Raw genomic sequence first — 20,156 nt, 5'->3', positions numbered from 1 at the left:
TACCTGTCGACTTTAGTGTCTGTGGGTTGGTGGCTTAGAGCGATCGCAGGCAGTCAGCGCTGCAGGCATACAAGGAGATCATAGGAGTAGTATTCATGGTGTCCGTCGTTTTTCCTCTCGGTTTGTGTTGACCTCCGACAGGTCAAGTCAGCTAGGCGGGACCTGCGGGTGGGAGAAGGAAGAATTGGGTGTGTCTTTTCCAATGTCTATAGTGTTTAGAGAGTTCTTTTTATCTGCAAGAAGATGCGAATGCCTGTGTTTGTGATGGTGTTGAAGTAGCTGTTCCGTATATTGTGTGATTATGAGGATGCCAAGTAGAATAGTGACATCTTCGTAAGTGTGCGTTTAAGATGGTGGGTTGAGGTGGAGATGGAGTAAGTCATCCTTCTGCTGTGTATACCGTGTCGATTGTGAGAGACCTGGAAGAGGCACTTCAGTGATATGAGGAACGCCAGCAATTGTCCAAGGCTGTGTGGATGAGAGTGGCGAGAATTCAGCGTTCAGTGGATGGTTTGGGAATTTCTCACAGCCGAGCAAGGTTTCAGACGGCTGGAGGACGGAGACATTTAATGATGATCATACAGAAGGTTAAATAATACTGAGATAGGAAAGTGTTCTGAGTTCGTTCCTCTGAAGTGCGCTAATTGCGAGAGCAATTTGTTCTCGTACCTGAAGGAGGTGTCGACTGAGGTCCGCATTGTCGAGTCGCTTTGTGAGAATGAAGCCAACTCGACTGGGAGTGACGGCTCACGGGGGATTATTATATTGTGAAAGAACCGTGAGGGTAGACCATCTACAGTTTAGCCCCTTTCGCTTGGATTGTGGCTGTGCCGGATCCGAAGGAAAAAGTAACGTGAGCAGGACTACTCTGGCCGGAGGTTATCTAGAGGGAGAGGGCTCTCAGAGTAGCCGCTGAGGAAGTCGTTCAATCGAGTTGCCTCTCAATCGATCAGCTGAGGCGGGATATTGAGAAAGAGCAGTCACCATAGCATAGGGCGAAGATAGTTGAAGACTGACACCATAGCGCTATTGGAAAACTTGAGGTAGCCTTGGCGTGCAAAGCCGAAGTTGATTACTTTGCCGCTTTAGTAACCTCCAGCTCACATCCTCCTTCTAGGAGCTTTTACCCCTTGCAAGTCTCTTGTTGTCTTGATCTTCTTAGGGATTTCGAGGCGAGAGAAGGGATATTGTTGTCAGGTGATGACAACGAGTCTTCAGACGACGCGGATGAGGAAACGGCAGCTATCATTCCGCTAATGGAAGGGGGACTAAAGCCTCCTGATGCCTTGTAGGCTGTCTAAAAATCACAATGGATAGCTGATCCCCATTAAGCCCCGACAATAGGAGTTACAATCAGACGACTTCCTAATCACTGTATCTGCAACTCTGCAACCACTATAAACACGGCCTCATCTCTGAGATGATTGATCTTGATGGCTGCGACAACAGCATGACTAATATTATATTAGCAATTGTTAGAGATGCTGATGAGCAGTGTAATGATTTTAGAAATAAAAGGTTGGACTTAGTTGGTGAGTTGCTTGGTAGAGAGTTGTGGACAAATATTCGTCTAAAAGTCACTATGGATGATTGATTCTCGTCAAGTTCTAACAATGAAAGCTACAATCAGATAGCTTTTATGCCTACAAACGAAAGCTGCAAATGGAGGACTTTTCACATAGATCGAGAAGAGTTACAACACAATGACGCTTCCGACAAACTGATGAAAACTCTATTCAGCAGTCTCCACAATCTACAGTGAAGGTTACAATCTGACGACTTTCACACCCTACAACAGCTAAAGCTAGGATTACTGAACAACGGTCCTTGCAACGCTCTGTAGGAGAGGTTACAAATCAACTAACCCCTTCTAAAATGCGGAAGTCATCCCCGCGTCATAATTTTGGAAATGCAGGCGACCTCCACGTTTCCAAGCTATAACAAGCCAAACGCGAGCGACCCTCGCGTTCTGGAGGTTCAACCAACACCGAAGCGACCCTCGCGTTCTGGAGGTTCAACCAACACCGACCCCCGCGTTTCCAAGCTATAACAAACCAAACGCGAGCGACCCTCGCGTTCATTGATGTTCAGCCAACACCCAACCTCGTGTCTCAATTCTAAGAGGCGACGTTGGGTTCTGAACGCCAGATTGGGCGTTTGACTCGTTCAAATACGAGTTGAACGGTTTCAGAACTGTTTCCCCACGATCTGAGGAAATCACGCCCACTTAGGAGCGGATTTAGAGGGCAATTACAACCTCTTATCCACCTATAAAAACTCAACAAACTCAACGGAGTTAAGGGCTGGCTTTTTGAAATGGAGAGGCAGTAGCAGAGAGGATCTAAACCGCACGGGTTTGGAAGTTCTTCAGGATCTCAACTGCACAGAGAGGCAGGAGAGAGACAAAATTCCTTGGAGATAGGATTTTTGAATCAAGTCCAGAAGATCAAAACCGAAAGGATTCTTCAATAACAGAATATCTGTTTGGTCATTAACCGAATTTTCGGTTCTAACAACTCTATTCACAGAGTTCTAACTCGTTCAGAGTTCTTAAACTCGTACAAGAGTTACTCATAAAACTTTCCACAGAAGTTCATCGTTCCCACGAGATAAAAGACGGTCGGATCGTCAACGGAGAGCAAATTCAATGCGAACAATCGAAGGATGCACTCCATCGCTACCGTAAAGAACCCAGTTTTAAACAAAGGGGAGAACCAAATTCGTTCTCTTCTCTTTTGTAATCGAATTGTAACCGGAATCAAAGAAATACAAGTCAATTTTCTTTTTTTCTTTTCATTGCAATTTTTCCAACATACATGCCTACTCCTCCTGCTGATGCTGGTGCTCTGGGCCAAGAGGCTTCGGCAACTGCTTATATGGCCGCTCCACCTCCAAAGACCCTCGCGGGTTAAGAAAAAATAAGAATGAGTCATGTTTTCTTTCTTCATTTTTTTTATCAGTCGTAGTAATTGGTACTTTTGACTTTGTAAATAAGAAGAGCTAATGAAGAAATAAATTCATTTCGAGTGTTTTAAAGTCTTGAATTTTTCTTGTTCCTCCTTGATTGAAAGGTGATACAGGAATCCTTGAAGTTGGTTGCCTAGGCTTGAGAGAGTCGACTAGGTCTTTTCCTTCCCTTAGGGCCAAGAGGTGACTGTGGGAGTCGGTCAAAGGGTTGTGCCTTGGGTTTATTACTGACAAGGTACCAAGGGATTTTTATCGCCTGAGGAGTCGAGTGCCTAGGTGACTAGGTCTTCTATTTTCTCCTAGGACCGAGAGGCAACTGTGGGAGTCGACCAAAGGGTTGTGCCTTGGGTTTATTCCTGATAAGGTACCAAGAACTTTTTATCGACTGAGGAGTCGAGTGCCTACGTGACTAGGTCTTCCATTTTTTCCTAGGGTCGAGAGGTGACTGTGGGAGTCAACCAAAGGGTTGTGCCTTGGGTTTATTCCTGATAAGGTACAAGCACTTTTATCGACTGAGGAGTCGAGTGCCTAGGTGACTAGGTCTTCCATTTTCCCCTGGGACCGAGAGGCGACTCTGGGAGTCGACCAAAGGGTTGTGCCTTGGGTTTATTACTGATAATGTACCAAGGACTTTTTATCGCCTAAGGATTCAAGTGCCTAGGTGACTAGGTCTTTCATTTTCCCCTAGCGCCGAGAGGTGACTGTGTGAGTCGACCAAAGGGCTGTGCCTTAGGTTTATTCCTGATAAGATACGAAGGACTTTTTATCGACTGAGGAGTCGAGTGCCTAGGTGACTAGGTCTTCTATTTTCCCTTAGGGCTGAAAGGTGACTGTGGGAGTCGACCAAATGGTTGTGCCTTGGGTTTATTCTTGATAAGGTACCAAGGACTTCTTATCGACTGAGGAGTCGTTGTGCCTTGGGCTTATCCTGATGAGGAGCCAAAGTCTTGACCATGATGGTTGATGAGAGAAGATGAAATTAAACCATATGTTATGCCTTGGGCTTATCTTTATGGGCCCGCATACATCTAAATAGACTAAGTTTAATATACCAGTTTTTTTGTTATAATTTTTGACAAAATCCACCCGGTGTTGTTTCCCAATCAAGCAGTGATCACAGTGGGATAGTGTTGTGCCTTGTATGGATGGAAGTAGTTGTCACCTTGCGAGAGTTTGTAGCCCTTTCTCGCTCATGTGGCCAAGCTGCTTGTGCCACAAATCCATAAAGATACATTTCACTGTTCCAAGTTCATCATTCTCTAAGTGAAACCGAGTCTTATAGAGAGTGCAACACTTCTTTCCTCTCACTAGTACAAGTGATCCTTTGGTAAGCTTCCAACATCATTTACCAAATTTGCTCGTGTATCCTTCTTCATCAAGCTTTCCAGTAGAGAGAAGATTGAGACGAAGATCGGACACAAATCTAACATCTTTTAGAACCATATTTGTTCCAAGGTTAGTAGTAACATAAATATTTCCAATGCCAAGAATTTGAGAAGAGTTTTTATTACACATTTTTACCATTCTAAGATTACCTTCACAAAGTGAAGTGAAGTAGTCTTTTTGGGGAGTAGCATGGTAGGAGGCACCAGAATCAATCACCCATTCCGAGTCTTGGCAAGTGAGATGTTCACAGTCTTCTTCACATGCCCAGAAATGCACAATTTCATTGTCACTGGCAATGGCTGCACTTTCATTCATTTCTTGTTTTTCATTGGTCTTTCCTTCCTTCTGTTCTCGCTTGAGCTTGTTGTATTGCCATTTTATGTGTACATTCTTTCTACAATGATAGCAACTAATATCCTTTCTAGCCTTTGATTTTCCTCTTGACTTGTCTCGATTCTGAGGCTGTCGATATTTGCTCCTCCCCTGTTCTCGGTAACAAGAGCATGAGAATGTGAGGATCCAGATGACTTTCTTCGTATTGCTTCATTCAAGAGTCTGCTTGTAACTTGGTTCATGGATATAACTCCATCAAGTGCGGAGTTGCTAAGAGATACCACCAGCGTCTCCCAACTATCTGGTTACGAGCTAAGTAAAAGAAGGGCTTGAAGCTCATCTTCCAACACCATCTTTATGGCTGCAAGTTGATTTACAATACTTTGAATTTCATTCAAATGTTCAGATATAGAATCACCTTCCTTGAACTTGAGATTGACAAGCTTCTGAATCAAGAAAGCTTTGTTGCCGGCAGTCTTTCTTTCATAGAGATCTTCAAGTTTCTTCCACAAGTTGTTCGTCGAAGTCTCATTTGACACATGATGGAATACAATGTCATCCACCCATTGCCGAATGATGCCGATGGATTTTTGGTCGAGCTTCTTCCAATCATCCGCCGTCATGGACTCTGGCTTGGAGGATTCACCTTCAACTAGAGCATAGAGGTCCTTTCAATATAGAAGATCCATCAGCTTTGCCTTCCATATCATCTAATTATGGCCATTCAAACTGATCATTCGAACGCCACTGATGGGAGTCTTCATCTCAACACAAGAAGATTAGCAACCTCGCTCTGATACCACTGATGTGAAATAAATAGTACAACAAGACATTTCCCATCTTTGTGATGAGATGAGAACAAAAATAGAAGAGAAAAAACATAAAGAGAGATTACACACACTAGATTTACCGAGATTCAGCTCAAATTGAGCATACGTTCACACCCGCCCCTTCTTCATCGTTTCCATTATAATCAAATAAAAGCTTACAAATGGTCTTCTCTCAAGTTGGTATAACTTAACTTGATGATCACTTTCTCTCAAACTTGTTGGATATCATGTCCCCATAATATACTTTTGATGATAACAATTTATTTATAATGTCAATCACTATGTGTATGTACTATCCTCGTTATACCAAAGGTAATTGCAGATTTTATCATTTCATCGTTGTTCTAGGTTGATTGAATAAATATAAGTATTGCATTTCTTATCTGCTTTACTTTGCGCATCATGGAGCTTGTATTGAGGACAATGCAAAATTTAGGTGTGGGGGAGGGGACTAGTCATTTTTCTCTTTATTTTACTAATTTTCCTCTTCTTCTTATGTCATGTTTTTCTTTTCTTTTTTTTTCCTTAAAAAAATTATCACTTGCCAACTTGATAGAGTTAATTAATAATTAATCCTACTTGATAAATTTTTAATCTCCCTAGCACTTAGTTAGTTTTTATATTTAAGTTAGTATTTTATGATAACTCTAAATAAAATTCTAAGAAATAGTTTTCAAAATAGTATACTTCACTAATACTTAATTTAGACTTTTAATTAAACTAATAAAATTTTTACATGCTTAGCTTACAGTAGAAAATAATTTTTCAAGTCGTCTTGATCTAAGTATTTTTCAAGATATATATGTACATATATATTTTAAAAATACTAAATTTGTAAAAGAAGAGTGTGAAAATGGACACCAATAAAAATTCTCTTGAAATCAAAAGTTGATCTATCTTACTAAGCTTAAGTTAACCAAGTGATTAAATCCGAGAAGTATTTCCATACTTAATGATCTAAGCTCAATTGGATTGGATTCATTGGCCCAAAAACTCATTAAATTGTCACTTAGAAAGCTCGATAAAGTAAAATAAAATCACCAAGAAATAAAGAGTGTAAAAGAAAAGAAAAAATATTATCAATTTTTCCATATACATAGTTATATTTGTATGTATGTTCTTGAAAAATGAAATTGATGAGACTTGATAATTATTTCAAAAAAGAGTTAGCATATTCTTTTCAAAAATTTTAATTAAATTTCTAAGTTAGACTTAGTCTCGTATAACTATAATGAAAAGATTTTCTAAGATATTTACTTTAGAATTATATATAAAACTATTTTCTTTAGAAAAAACTAACTATAATTATATTATTTAAAGGTATCAAGTGAATTAATTTTACATTAATTTTTTTAAATTAATAAGTTGACCGAATTTTATGGGTATATTCACTCAAATTCTATGAGACTACAACTCTTTCTCTAGGGGTAACCTAGAGGTTTAAAGGTTTGTTGTATATGCTAAATACAATCATGATTCTTGTGCAAGTAAGTTGGGATTTTTTTCTTCTTCCCTTTTTTATTTGTTTTCTTTGCTAGAGCACTAGCAAAAGTTTATGTGTGAGATTATTGAATCATCATATTTTACTATACTTTTATACCCTTATTATCTATTTTATTTAAATAAATATATCACTAACAATGTGTTTTTCTCTTAATATGTAGAAATTAAAGAATTAATAAATAAGAGCTTAAAAGAACTCAAATTTTCTTATTTTTTAACATTTTATTAAAGCCCGAGATCAAGCCAAGTAGCTTATGAAAGTCGAAGAAACAAGGATGCAATATGAAAAGAAATTAAGTCAAATTCATATTCAAGATGATTAGTCATAAAAAAACAACATTATCTCCCAATCTGAAAAGTGAAATCTAACACATGATATGTAAAAATCACCTATCTCGACAAGACGGAACTATCTGAATTTACAAAATTTTAAGATTCTGACCGATTGGTCAATCAGTTGGCCAATTATTTCATCAACCAATTTATCAACTGATTGGTCAACTAATTGATTTTGTCACTGATTTGTTTTAAGACTAAGATTTAATCCTTAGAGCCCAAGTAAAATCTAATGAATCTTATTGCTTGTTGTAGGCTATCAATAGAGGTAGAGGGTGAGGGGTTTGAGTGTAAATTTTTTTTTAAAACACCAATTGGATGGGAGAATTACTCTTAATTATTAAGATCTTCCAAACTTGTAAGCTTTATTTGGAATTAATAAAAAAAATTATCTCTTCAAAACTTTCTTTTTTTTTCTCTTTATTATTGATGAAGATAAAGCTAATGATAAAGATTTACTTTCAAAGGGCCAACCCTTGTAATTTTTTCTCTTTTATTTTCTAGTTTTAGACATTCATGTTCTAGGATTTTATTTTCTTTTTATGTTAGTAAATTAGATTTATTTGATGCCTTATGGAGTAGATTTACTTTCATGTTTTTTTATTATTTTCTTGTATTTTTATTTTGTGTATAGATTTACTTTCTTATTTTTATGTTAGTGTATTAGATTTATTTGATGTCTTGTGGAGTAGATTTACTTTCATGTTCTTTTATTATTTTTTATATTTTTATTTTGTAGTATAGATTTACTTTCTTACGTTTTTATTTTTCATAGTATAGATTTACTTTTATGTTCTTTTATTTTTATAGTTAAACTTCCTTTATGCTCATAGTTTAGATCTTTATTTTCTTGTTGTTCTTACTTTTATAATTAGTTTTTATTTTTCTTATATTTTTATTCTCTTTCTTTCATGCTCTCTAATCTAGATTTTATTTCTTTATTTTTTATTTTATAAAAATGTGTAACTAATATTTTGTAGAAATTATAGAATTGTATGAAACTGGTTTAATTTCTTTTATAATTTTTGGATTGCTCCCTTGTGCTTAAAATGATTATGTTTGGGATGAGCACCTAAAAAACTAATTGATAGAAGAAGAATTTTATTATCTATACTTGTTTTGAGTGATTTGATAGGTTATGCTTATGAATCCTAGGAATAATATCTAGTTATTGTTCTTTTCATGAATGCTGATTTTACTTAGATGATAATTCAAAATGTTATTCTTTCCTTAAGTGGTTTAATAGTCTATGCTTAATAAATATAAAGTAAAATGTGATAAATAGAGAACAGTTCATGAATCCTAAATGAATTTAGCTAATGGATTTAATTCTAGATTCCTCATTTCCCTAATTGATTTTCTCCATATTTTACTTATTGTAATTTTCCTCTTTTTAGTCAAATTTATTTTCATTAATTTTATTTTTTTTCAATTTATTCTTTGTTCTCTTTATTTTATTCTCTTGATTTTATTTTTCTCTAATTTCTTCATCTCTCTTTCCCCCCTCTTGATCTAGTTTTCTTTTATTTGCAAATAATCATTTAGTTTTTATATCTCCACACTTTCACTCCTATTTGTCCACACACAAATGTAGGAACCAATTTAGATCATTTCCTATAATATCTTCCTCATTGGATTACATTTTTCTATACTATAACTTGGTAGTTTTGCACTTGCAATTTTATTTTATTTACCCTCTATCAATGACTCATCGATGGTCAAGGCTCATCAATGTCATATAGTGAACAATCATAGAATTCCAAATAGTTAATTTTGAACCATCAATAGTCTATAGTGAATTGTTGATGGTCATGACCCCACCAATGGTGCATTGTGACCAATTTGAGATTCCAAAAATACAAATCAAATCATGAATGATTTATAGGCACCCATCGATAATGCTCAGGGAACTATCAATTGTCGTGAGGAACCCCCGATGATGATGATGAATTTTGGCAGATTTGAAGAGTTAATTATAACCGTTCGTTAATCCCTTTCATCTCCAACTTCCACTGTGATTTGGATATCTCTTTCCTCATTTATTGGAGAGTATATAAGATTGAAAGAGATAATATTTCAGAAGAGTTCTAGGGTTTTAATAGAGAGAGCTTTTAGAGAAAACTTGAAGAGAAAATTTTTGGGGTTTGTGAGAAAAGTTTGTATTGGATATTCGAACCTCCGGAGCCTCAATAAACTCTTTCTTGCCACACTTAACAGCTTCAGAATGTCTTTACTAAGAGGAGTTGCCCTTCAAGTCAATATCTACATCGTTCTTCATCAAGCTTCGCTTCAATCTTTTGAATAATTGTTTGTTAATCAAAATGGTTGTAAGATCTTTCTAATTTTGTGCTTAAACTATTTTTATTGTTTATTTCAAAATTGTTTCTATGGCATATTCAAGCCAGTGTTAATTGAGGGTTGAGGTGTTACTCCCTGTGGAAAGTTAGGTTAGACAACTGGTTTCAGATAGATTCTTTTTTCTTTGGTACAGAAGAGGCCTTGAAAGGCCTATAATCTCATAATAGGATTCCCACAAAAATCATCTAATAATAAGGGGAGAATATCATCCGGAGGTTCCGTCAGAATAACTACACCTTGCTGACAACTCTGTGAAAGATTGGCAAGAAAGTCGGCACACCTATTTCCCTCTCTATATATATACCTGATCTCCGTGACCCAGCCGTCACTAATCAAGGCTAGCGCATCTTGAGCTATTATGGACATCGGATGGGAGTGAGGAATTCCTTCTTTGAGAAATTGAACGACAATTGCAGCGTCTAGTTCAACCACAACCTTCGACAAGCTTAGACATTTAGCTAGCATCAACCCAGCTCTCACGCCCCATAATTCAGCCGAAAGACTATCCGTATGACCTATGTTCAGAGTGAAACCTTGAACCCAGCATCCATTGCTATCCCGAATCAAGCCCCCTGCCCAGGCTAAACCATTACCCGCCTTGAATGCCTCATCGGTATTGAGAATAAAACATCCGGATTCAGGAGATCTCCATTGCACTGACTTAGGCATTTTACTCGTGTTCATATGCACTTCTAACACCATATGCATTTCTTTAGCAAACTTACGAGATAAATATCACACTCTACTCGAAATAGATATCTTCTGATTAAACACTAGTTCATTCCTACTCTTCCAATGACACCGTGAGGTGGAAACAAACTAGGAACATCATACAACTCCGTCAATTATCACCCTATGGCTAAGAAAATTTTTGTGCAACCAATCTTGTAGATTATTTGTGAAAAAAGTCACATCATCTAATCCCAAGATTGACTAGCAATCCCAAACATCCAATCTCTAAACAAATGGAGCATTGATTCATTTGTACCCATACATCATGGACAGTTGGCATTGGTAGTCATGCATTTGTGGACTTGGTTGACATTGGTATTCAATCTGTCCCAAACAAGCAGCTAGACAAAAAATTGCATCCTTTCAGTACAAGGCAACGTCCAAACCCACTTTAGATTGACTAGATTAGTGTCATTCGCTCTATTTTGTAGCAAGAGGTGATAAGCAGACCTTGTAGAAAAAAATACCTGAGCTCTCCCCTACCTAAAATTTGCGGTCAAGAGAATGAATCGGGTTGTGATTCTAGCATATAGTTTTTATAAGCCTACTGAATCAGGTTGTGATTGAGGAAAACTCTTAGCAAAGTGAGGAAGTCCATCCGTGAGAATGAATTGGATGTAGAATTGTTATTCAAATCATTATAAATATCTTATGTGTTCCTTGGTTAGCTTTCAGTTTGGTTGTTCGATTTTATTTTTCTATATTTTTGTTGTATGTTCTGTGTTTTGGCTAAAAACACTATTTACCCCTCTAAACTTGCATCTCAAATCCAACAAGACTGTAGATTGTTAATGGTTCAAAATTAACTTTCTAGAATTCTATGATTGTTCACTATACACCATTGATGAGCCTTAACCATCAATGAGTCGCTATAGACCATTGATGGTTCTAAGGCTAAAATTAGCATAAATGTTGATTTTCACATCATTTCACCTCATAACCTTCGCATACCTATTTTCAACTATACTATATCATCTCAAATAAATATTAGTACTAAATTAGAGTTTCTTATTACTCAAACAAGAGCTATTATATGGACTATGTCCTATCAATATCTTAAAAGATGGTTAAAGACCTACACTCATGACAAAAGTTATACATATCTCAAAGGGTAGACATCATATATTGAATAATGATATATCTAGAGATCAAGTACATTGCCTGTTAAACACTATCGTTCTTCCTCTTAAAAATCCTATACGGTTGAGGTGATATGCGAAACTTTGGTCCTTAGTTTCCAAGGTTGAGATAGTTCAAGTCTTATTATTGTTCAATATTCTCTTTGATTTATCTGTATTTGTCAAATGAACTAGTATAATGCTTTTTACTATTTGTTTTATGTAGCTTACAATAATATTTCATCATTTTGTGTGTGATTTTTGATATGATTTCTCTCGTATTTATGTGTTTCATGATTGAAATTTAATCTCATATGCTATTTCTCTATAAATTTTTGTGTGGCCCGGTAAGTATTTCTCTTTCTGGCACCTTTAGATAACTATTATCTAGATTTTTTAAGTACAAAGTATAATCATTGGTATGTTTTCCAACTTTTGATAATAACAAAAGGGAGAAAAGATTTTTTGTGAAATTTAAAAGTTTTATTTGCATGAGTGGAGTTTTTCAGCTAAGTGTTTCTCAAGTTTTTCAACTAAGTATTTTTGAGTGGTTTCATGGTTCGATTTGCTTAGAAATTTTTTAAAGCAGTCAATGCATTATTTTAGGAGGATTTTTATAATACATGTACATGTTTACACTTTCAATGAATTCATGAATATAGGGGGAGCATTGCATATCTTTTCTTTTTACATGAAAGTGTATTTGTGCTTATTGTTGTTGTTTATATATCTCAAACAACATGCATGTATTTCCGTATTTCAAATGTTAGATTTGTTATTATTAAAAAGCGGACATTGTTAGGATGTAGCCCATACAATAACCCTTGTTTGAATTGTAAAAAACTCTCATTTGGTACTAATATTTGCTTGAGATGATATAATACAAGTGAAAATAGGTACACAAAGATTATAAGGTGAAACAATGTGAAAATCAGTGCTCGCACTGATTTCAAGCTTAGAACAATCGATGGTTTGTAGTGACCCATTGATGATCAAGGCTTATCAATGGTGTACAATGAACAATTGAAGAATTCAAAAAAGTTAACAATTCCAACATATGTGATAGGTTGTTTCTTGCTTCTAAAAGCTCTTTGCAAAGAAATGGGAGCTATGGTCAGTAGATTTTAGTGGGGCCAGAAATCAAGTGATCGAGGAATCCATTGGCTTGGATGGAAGAAGATGTGCTGACATAAGCACACAGGCGAGATGAGATTTCGATATTTATATGCTTTCAACCTCGCGATGTTAGCAAACAAGGATGGCGTTTGCTCGAAAACCACGACTCACTATTTTTCTAAGATTTCAAAGCACATTACTTCCCTAACACATCATTTCTAAATGTGATCACTATATTTATTGACCTTTTGTACCTTTCATTATCTATTTTATTGAATATATATACTTGTTAATGTTGATTATTTTATGAATTTACAAGATATAGAGAATTTATCAAATAAGAGCCCAAACAAGCTCAATATACCTCCACTCGAAGCCTATTAGAAGTCTAGAGGAAACCCACAAAGTCAAAAGGAGTCGAGTCAACAAGACAACATGAAAAGATAAATTCTATTGCACACTAACAATGGGCTAATCAATGAGCTATTCGATTAGAGTGTAATGATTCTAATTAATGGTTAATTTTGATCTTTTTTTGGAGCCCAAATTTGATTGAAGGCTATTGTTGATAGTTGTGAGTTCTAAATAAGGATAGAGGGTGATGGTAAGGGATATGTAAAATTTTATAAACTCCTTTTCTTTGGAGAGAATGACCTTTAATTAGGCCTTCTAAATCGTAAACTTTAGTTTATAATAAATAAACAATTTCTCTTATTAATTTTCTTTTTATTCTCTTTGGTTGATAAGTATTTACTTTACAAGTTTTCATCTTCCCCTTTTATTTTCTTTATTTTTTTAGATTGCATGTTTAGGATTTTATTTTTTATATTTATTTCATGCTTTGTACTTTAGATTTTATTTCTTATTTTCATTTCATGCTTTGTAGTTTATATTTTTAATTTCTTGTTTTTTATTTGCTTTGTAGTTTTGATTTTATTTTCTTACATTTTATTCATGCTTTATAATTTAGGAATTATTTGCTTTTGTAGTGTGAGTAGCTAATTTCTTTAAGATTTATAAGATTAGATGAAACTAGTTTAATTTTTTTGGTATTTGAATTACTTTTCGTAGTCGAATGATTATGCTTAGGATAATCAACTAAAAACTAATTAGTAGAAAAAGAATTTGATAGGCTATACTTATTTTAAATGATTTGATAGTTTATGTTTCTTAATTCTAAAATTATTATTTAGTTGTTTATTTATTTTCATGAATGGTATTATTACTTGAATATGTTTTGATATGTTATACTTGTTTTAAGTAAGTTGATTAATCTATACTTAAGAATTATATGTAATATGAGAATTAAAATAGAGTAGTTCTATTATCCAAATTAAAATTAACTAATAGATTAAATCCTAGATTTTTAGTTTTATTCTCTTAAGTTCCTCCATCTGTTTATTTGCTTCTTCTTTTGGTTTTATTCTCCTTTTTATTTTCTTATTTTCTCTTTTCTGTTTCTTTCACTCTCTTCTCTTGTTTTGAGCCTATTTTTTATTTGCAACAAATTTCATTCAAATCACACTCTATACTCTCACCTTTCTTCCATATTTCAAGAACTATTTTAAGGACTTCTAATATGCCGCTTCCTCTTAAGTTTGACATCTTTCTATACTATAACTTGGTCGTGCACTTGTAACGTTTTAGCTTAGAGTACATCAAGTTTTTGATGCCATCACTAAGGAAGGTGCTTGTAATTAGAATTTTTCTATTTAGATTCTTTGATTTGTGTGTTTCTTATGAAGGATTGAACTAGAAGAAGAGAAAAGATGGAAAAAGAAGATTCGCATCAAAAGGGACCAACCCCTTGAAAAAGTAAGTTCTTTTTCTTGTAATTTTTAATTTCACAATGTAGTTGGATTTTCACAATTAGAGACAACTAGAAACTAATAAAAATTTCTTTTATTGATCATAATAAAACCCATAATCTACTTGAATAACTACTAAACAAGATTATAAATTCAAACAAGAGCTCTTTCTCGCGTTTATTTATTCGTGTGAACTTAATTAAAATTATTATTTTTGGTATCTTCTTGCAGTTACTTTTAATTCTTAGGGTTGCGTTTGCATATAGTTAGTAGGAATTCACTAAAGTGATTTAAGCATATTGATTTGAGCACAAGTTAAAAATACTTTTAAGGGCAAAACCCCTAAATCAAGATAAGGTGAGGGCTTTCGTCACCATTTTCTTAGCCCAAAATTACTAATTCTTTACTACACGAACTAAAGCCTTAAAATTCATTAGACACTGGCCCCTTAAGGGTTCAAGCTCAATAGATAGTAAGAAATTTTTAAGTAAATTTGTTTAAGTTACGTGACTCCGATGGTATCTAATGTAAGGTTTAAGGGTTGTGTAAACTGCTCTACAAGGAAAGATGATCTTAAATGGTGTCCAACCTCTCTTTAGTACCATCCTTACCTTGCTAATTGATCAAGTAAACTTGAATCTTTCACTAAAGAAGTTTTTAGTTATGAGCTTGTCTAGTGAAGTTTAGCTTTAATCCTATAAATTAAAGGCGATTGCTCAAGTGGTTGTCTTTTGATTTGTTTAGTTAGGGTTTTCTTTTCTCCTCCTCCTTCTTTTTCAACAAACTTTTAGATCTTTTAGATTTTTCCCTCCTTAAAGAAAAAATATTTTCTTTTTAGATCTTTTCTTAGGTTTAAATAAAAAAGTAAGTAAAAATATCTAAAAAGAGTTTCATTAGTGTATGCAAGTTTGGATTAAGGATAATACAAATCATTTAATTTGTGTTGAATTTGAGCTAATGGTTGATCTTAATCTACCCACTCTTCATGATGTGCTATCCTACTAGGAATACAATCATATCTTGCATTAGACTTCCTGATGTTAATGGTGCTAATTATGAGCTTAAACCTCACTTCACAAACATACTACCCATGTTTTTAGGAAATGAGTGTGAAGATGCCAATATATTTATATCCAAGTTTGAGAAAATTTATCTTATGGTTAAGATTATAAAGTTATCTGAAAATGCAACTAAGCTCAGATTTATCCTTTTTGCTCTTAATGATAAGGCTAAGTAATGGTTGTATAGTTTGTCACAAAATTCTATCTACATTTGGAATGATTTTCTTACCATTTGCCTAAAAGATGTCTTTCCAATTCATAAAATGGTAAAACTCAGAAACAACATTTAGTTTTGTAGGATAATTTCAGGGGAACCATTAAAAGTATTTAGATAGGTTTAAGGTTCTTCTTATCCAATGTTCACATCATGGTTTAGAAAAATAGCATTTATACACAATTATCGATGAAGGATTTAATTATTCTTTAAAGATATCCTTAGAATCTATGCGTCAAGAGGACTTCATGAAGAAAAATGTCGATGAACCCTAATAATTTTTAGAGAATTTATCTGTGAAGACCATGCAATAGGAACATTGTGATGAAAGAACAACTTTATTACCTCTTTCAACCAAATCCAGTGGTTTGTCTTAGAGTCGAACATAGCCACTAAAGCTAAGATGACCACAATCGTACATTGTTTAGAAGCCTTAGAAACCAAAGAATGAGGTTCCTCTCAAATCAACCAAGTTTTCCCTCTAGAATATCATAATTGCTTGTCTCCGACTCGTGTTTTGGAAGAATGTCTTTTTTTAGGAAATAACCAACCACTCGATTGGTTGAGCGCTACATTCTTCAATTTTGATTAGGCAAATCATCTTAATTTTACATGTAATTAAGCATATTTCTTGGGAAATTCACACTTCACTCCTTCTTTAGCTCTACATTTTCCTAAGTGAAACACGAGTCCATTAAACACTAACAAATTTCATAACGCGTAGCCTAGATTTTTATACCAAAATCAGCCTCCTCATAATTAAATTTCTAAATCCTGTTCCACCGAGTTCAGACTATGAGAAATGATTCGGTATGTTAGAGAAATATCTAGAAGTCATGATAAGAACATCTACACAGACCACTAACATGTTGACTCAGTCATCCAACAATCTGAATTCATTCATGCAAACAACAAGTTAGTTGTTTAATTTCACCATCATATTTTGATCAATAAGAACCTGAGCTCAATCTAGATAGGAATAAACCCATTGCTCCCTTTCCAAATAGACTCAGATCGAGAAAGAACTCTCCTCAGGTGGAGAAAATCTTAGAAGTGTTTACGCAAGTCAATGTCAACATCTCTCTCTTAGATGTCATCCAACAAATCCTATCTAATACAAAATTCTCGAAGGATTTGTGTACTAAGAAAAGAGCAACCAATGTTCTCAAGAAAGTCTTTTTAGCTGCTAATATTAGTGACATTCTTTCAAACTCTATCAATGGCTAGGGATAGGAGAACTGAAACCAACCAGATGCACACTCCAATTAGCTAATAGATCTATGAAGATACCCAAGGAAGAGATAGAGGATGATCTAATTAAAGTTGGGGAGCATATATTTCTTGTTGATTTCATAGTCATGGAAATGCAGTCAGTTTACAATCTCAAGGGTCAGATCTCAGTCATTTCAGAAATATCGTTCTTAGCAACTTCAAATGCTTTGATCCATTGTAGAATCGGTCAAATAAAGTTACCCTTTAAGGCTGCGTTTGGCAAGAGGTTAAATGGAGGGTTAATGAGGTTTAACCCTCCATTAGTCTGCCAAACAGTAAAAAAAGATCTAAGGGTTTGTTAACCCGCACGTGAGCTTTTTATCCTGTTTAACCCGTTAACCCACGGGTTTACTATTACCCATGAGAAGGCGGAATAAGGCTTGTTCCGCCTTCTCACGCGAGGGTAGGTAGCGGAATTAGGAAAAAATATTAATTTTGCTGTGTTCGGAAGATGCGAAGGCATTCGTGAGTGTAGTCATCATATAATTGCCCTCCGATCCCAGCCGATACTGAGAGAGTGGTGGAGTGCCTTCTCAATGGGGTCACGGAGGTGGGGACCTCATCGTCGGAGAATTCAGTGTCTTCATTGTCGTGGGATTCAAAGGGGAAGGGAAAAGATGAGAGCGGGGAGGTGAACCTCATCGTTGGAGAATTCGGTGTCTTCATCGTTGTGGGATTCGAAGGGGAAGGGAAAAGATGAGAGCAAGGAGGTGATGGATGACAGTTGCAGTGAGGTGGTGAGGGATAATGGGAGTGAGACCCCTAGGAGGAGCGTTTCACACCAGGTGTTGACGCCGACATTGAATAGTCAGAGTTATGTGGGAAGGTTTGAGAAGGAGGCGGTGGAGGCGCTGGAGAGGATGTAATTTGTGTTCTGGTTGGTCGTGGATGTGCTCAATCAAGGTGGGAAGAACATGGTGCTTCAGAATTTGGAGGAGGTTTGGTTGACGGCTACTGCTCAGATCAAGTCATTGTCGGCATTTCTTAAGGTACCTGAGTTTGCACTATGCTTGAATTGCTTTATAGTTCTGGCTTTAGGAGTTCAAGTAAGTAGTGCTTCGAGCATTGGAATGTCTGGTAACTGATAATTGAAGCAAGTAATGAACATAGCAAGAGCTTTGTTGCACTGCAAAGAATCAATTGAGGTATTCCATCTTTTCTCACAGGTGGTCTAGATATGGGTAACTGATGCAGTCACCCATTTGTAGGAGACACATCATAGCAGTTGTAGAAGATACTACCAGATGCAAGGGTAGATGAAGGTAAAAGTAGATCAAAGGAATAAAAGGGATGCAATGGTGTCAATTTCTTCAAAGGGAAGGGTGTATGAAGGGAAGTTTTATCTTGCAAGTTTAACATTACTTTCTGTTAGATGCCTCAGATGGCTTAAGGGGCAATATGTGGATTGTTGTTTAGAGATTTAGGTTTTATTTGATGCGATTAAATATCAACTATAAGTTTATTGTACAGACTTGTTGTCAAGAGACATACCTTATTTCTAGATTACAGTAAAAATTTTTAACGGCTAGTGACTCACATCTGCATGTTTGGTCTACATTATCTCAATTATGTATGCTGTTAAAGTCTAGTTTTAATATTGTCATACATTATGCTGAAATATACCGTAACAACTACTCTGTTTCCTAGCTGCCAACATTTTCGGACCTTGTATTGAATTGTTTCAGACAGCATAAGTTATTGTTATGCTTAGATGTGATATGATGAACCTGTAATAAGGTCTGTCTCTTGAGTATTGTTGTTGCTGTTGATTGGAAGCAGCTCCTGAGTATTATTATTCAAGTAGTACATGTTTGATTACTAATTTTTTTGGAATAAACCTGCAGTCAATTACCAGGAGCTGGTTATTTTGCTATTTCACTTTGTTTGCTCAGCTCCTGAGTATTATTATTCAAGTAGTACATATTTGATTGCTAGGTTGTGGCTGATGTTAATATTTCCCGTGAGCAATGGACTCAGATGTAGGAGAGGCTCAAAGAAATAGAGGGCTTCTTCGAGTTCAACTACCCATCTCAAAAGGATGATGTTGTTCAAATGATTTGGCAGGCTGTGGCCAGGAAATTACCATTCTTAAGGTTGAAGTTGCACAGATGGAAGAGCTTTGCTCGGTTTGAGGTTGGTTTGAAAGCGAGGTGGTAATCTCCTTACAACTGAGTCGAGAAATCATTTGGATTTCGTGCTAAAATCTTTTGGCTAAGCTAAGCTCCAACTATTTGGCTGATAGGTTGGCGCAATTTTGGTTTGTTATTTTTTTACTGAATTCTCCCCTTCTGCCCCATTCTCATTTTTGAGCAAAGAATTCAGGCCATTTGTAAATTTTTAACTATAACCTGAGTTAAATGCAAATTTCACAGTTTTGAATGAGGTCAAATACTGTTTTATTTTTGTCTAAATGCTAAGCTCTGACTTTGTGTTTGCTCGCAGTGCAAGAGGTGTTCCTGCAACTATGTTGCTTAGCCATTTGACAAACAGGTTAACAAAGCTAGAGAGAATCATTTGGAGGTGTTCCTGCAACTATGTTGCTTAGCCATTTGACAAACAGGTTAACAAAGCTAGAGAGAATCATTTGGCTGTATTTAGAACTGTCGACAACTTAGCCATTTGACAAACAGGTTAACAAAGCTAGAGAGAATCATTTGGCTGTATTTAGAACTGTCGACAATTTCTGAAACAAATATGCGATCATAACAAGTTTATATCCTCAAACTTATTGACATTTAAAATGTCTCTCTTATGTTTATGATATAATAAAATTTACCGTTAAATTCTCTCCAAAAACTTATGTCTAATTTTTTCGTTTTTGATGAGTTAATTATTTATAAATCTTCAATAAGAGCGAAAGTGGTATTTTTTAAAAAAATAATGAGATTAATCTCCTTAACCCCTCTTCCTTTGCCAAACACAAAAGACTTAACTCATTGTCTTAACTATTGTATCCAAACGGGTTTAGAATTTTTTTTAACCATTCACGATGGATTAACTAAGTTAACCCTTCTCTTTAATCCCTTCTCTTTGACCCTTTGCCAAACGGGGCCTAAGAGCATAAAAATCAAGCATACAAATCACAAATCCAATCTGTATACAACCTCCACACACTAAATGTG

This window comes from Asparagus officinalis, chromosome 4 (genome assembly GCF_001876935.1).
Source record: "Asparagus officinalis chromosome 4, Aspof.V1, whole genome shotgun sequence".
Classification (NCBI taxonomy): domain Eukaryota; kingdom Viridiplantae; phylum Streptophyta; class Magnoliopsida; order Asparagales; family Asparagaceae; genus Asparagus; species Asparagus officinalis.
This window is presented reverse-complemented; position numbering follows the sequence as displayed.